Raw genomic sequence first — 3,008 nt, forward strand, 5'->3', positions numbered from 1 at the left:
GGGCTTTCCAACCCCTCCTCTGGAGGAAGCAATGCAACAGAGTCCTATTTTGGACATAATGTCCATCTCTGGGAATCCTCATTCAGTGAGGAAACCTCTTCTACCTCTTCATATGAGATGCTGAGCTGTTGCCTTTTTGTCAGAGAAGTTCTTTAGCCCACGTCTATAAGAAGCAAAACTTGGAACTAGTAACACAACAATTCCATAAGTTAACTATTACATATTATAAATTAGCAAACTGAAGTGTAAGTAACTCAGTTATTCCCTTTCACCAATTCTAAGACACATACAGCTCCACATTTTGTTATCTCTGAAATAAGGATTTGTCCCATGATTAAGCATAGTTTAATTGACTGCATTGTTTTCTGTGGAGTGATATATTATATGTCTTTATAGTTAATGGTGTCTTAGATTTAAAGATAAAAAGTTCATCTGTTATACGAAGATGATAATCGTGTTGGAGTGATGTGAAGTTTCAACAATAAATATTGTTAGCTTGTAGAAAACGTGGTAGAATGAATAAATAAAGAGCTGAAATATGAGAAGAAAGTCTCAGTTTCTCTTCCCTTTTTTTTTGAGAAAACAGTAAGGATTTTATTATCAGAACAAGTAAGAGATACAAGCATAACAGAATACATAAATTAATTTTTCTGAATTTTAGACTCTAGGGTCTCTCTATGAAAAGGTCAGTTGCTTATGAGGGCAAGATGCTATTCAAACTATAGGCATTTAAGACAATGTTTAAGACAGGGAGTCTTAACAAGGACATAGTCTTAACAATGAGATACAGTGAGAAACAGAAAGCAATTTTCTTATTTCCTTTCCTTAGTAAGGTGTATATATATATGTATAAAATGTATGAGGCTCATTTTGGGGGAAAAAATGCCTTCATATAGAAAAATCTTAATTTCTTCCATCATCCAGAAAAAAAAGAGTTTCAATCCCCTGGGCCAAACAAAACAGGGTGACACTAATTTCACATGAACCTCAAAACTATAATCTGACTGTAGTTACCATCTTCTTTAGTTTTAAAAAGTTTAGCATCCTTTTATCCATTCCAAACCAGTACACTGAATCTTCTCCCTTACAAGGTTTTTAACCAAATTGGAATTAAATTAATCTCATTTTAAAGTGCAAAAAAGAATATGTAAGACAAGTGCTTGCTCTGTGTGACACACACAAAAAAGCATCCTTCTAACAGCACTGGCCCAAGAGGTACTACAATAAAACTGGCTGCCGGAAAAGGGATCCATTAGGTCGACTAAAAGGGCAGAAAGAGTCCAGTTTCAGCAAAGAAATGCCTGCCAAGTCTGATTTTTAATTGTACCCAGATCTCAATCAGATCTTAGGTGCCCCTAACTGACAAGACCAGAGCACACAGTACCAGCACAGGGTCAAGAGGGCCAAAGTTGTCTAAACTAGTCAGTCAATATCTCTACTCCACTATTTGCCAATGCTTTTTAGGGACATTGCCAGTGGTAATGGAACTGAGGAGCCTGGGTTTTGGAACAACACAAATATTTACCTAATAAGCAATAATCAAAGTGTTTGTTTAGGGTGAATGATATAAAAATAGGTAATGAGTTCTCTCATACACCACTGGTTAATGATTTAGTCTGACTGTAAATTAAAGCAGTATAGAATGGCTTCTTCCATACAATAAAGACAAGCTTTGCACTAGTGTTTCTCAAAAGCCGAATATATCTCCAGCTCTACCTTCAGTTTAACAACTTAAACCCCAAAATACAAAACCTTTCCTATGGTAAGGTAAAAGGGAACAAGACACCCTCTACCCAGAGTCCCTGGAATAGAAAGAGCTCTAGAACTCAGTAGGCATGAGCACATTCAAGTTTGAGATTATGGATCTGCAGTCATTTTTTCTTCCCTTCTATCACTGGGGTGTCCATCTTGGGTGGCTTGAATGTTGCTGGATCCTCAGCCATTCAGATGGCCTCGATCTGGATCAGCTCTATTGGAGAGGGCTTCTGGGCTTCTTTGTAGGCCTGGTGGCAAAACTTGAGTCAGACTTCTGGAGTGGTCTTGGCTCAAAGAAGCTCCATTTATCTGAGTTTCTCTCCTTATACCCACTTACAGAATCCATGGCACTGGGCTTGGGCCAGGTAAAGCTGTGGAAGAACAGTAGTGTAACAGCCTCTGGGTTTCTGCTTAGAGAAGGAGTGAGGGGTGCTGCTAGGGTGGGCTGGGTCGATGCAGGCTGCCTCTCTTTTTTTGTTGTCTCTCCACTGTGTAGCTTTAGTTTGTGGCATGCTTTTACCACTTGAATGTACTTGATCTCCCTCGGTGGGAAAGCCCTTGTGGGGTGTGCAGCCGGCACCTCTCAGCCCTGCATGTTGTTCAAAACAGTGAATGCTCTCCTGGGTCTGCTTTGTGATCAGAGAATTCATGATAACATGGGTAGTTCTAGCCTTTACCACTTGTCCACATTGTCAGTGCTATAGGGTCATGGCAGGTGGTGTGCATACTGGCGTCTCCTTAGTCTACTTTGGCAAGGTTCTGCTACTTGTGTCTGGAATCACTGGCTTCCAGGGGATGCTGCCCATAACTGAAGGAAGAGGTAACATGGTGTAGGGCCCTTGAGGGCATTGTCATGGCTGAATAACTGACAGTACATCCTGGTGGGGAGGGACATCTTGCCTAGAGGCCCACTAGGTTCAAGGGCAGGCCTTTGGAGTTCTCTCAAAGCCATTGAAAGACTGGGATCCAGGTGCTTTAACTGCAGAATTCTGGAGCTGAGTCCCTATGACCACAGTGAAATGTGACAATCATGCTGACAAATATTCATGAGGGACATTGTCCAGCCACCCAGATTAGTAAAGCTTCCCTGGAAGAGTTTATCCAGAGGTTCTGTTTCTCTGCCACTATGGGGCTGCCTATGGCCTGAGCTCCAGAGCTAGAAGGCTTCAAAGACCCATGTCTGTTGGATGTGGTGCAGTTGGAACCAAGCCATGGTGTGCTGGCCACAAAACGTGTTCAGGCCTCGGGCACTG

General features: G+C 41.5%; 1 pseudogene; it reads right to left on the minus strand.

Annotated features, from left to right (window-relative positions):
• Window positions 1-1,819: 1,819 nt before the first annotated feature.
• LOC132522912 (putative monooxygenase p33MONOX) lies at window positions 1,820-2,707 on the minus strand (annotated as a pseudogene).
• Between the last annotated feature and the right edge of the window lie 301 nt (window positions 2,708-3,008).

The sequence above is a fragment of the Lagenorhynchus albirostris genome, chromosome 7, assembly GCF_949774975.1.
Source record: "Lagenorhynchus albirostris chromosome 7, mLagAlb1.1, whole genome shotgun sequence".
NCBI lineage: Eukaryota > Metazoa > Chordata > Mammalia > Artiodactyla > Delphinidae > Lagenorhynchus > Lagenorhynchus albirostris.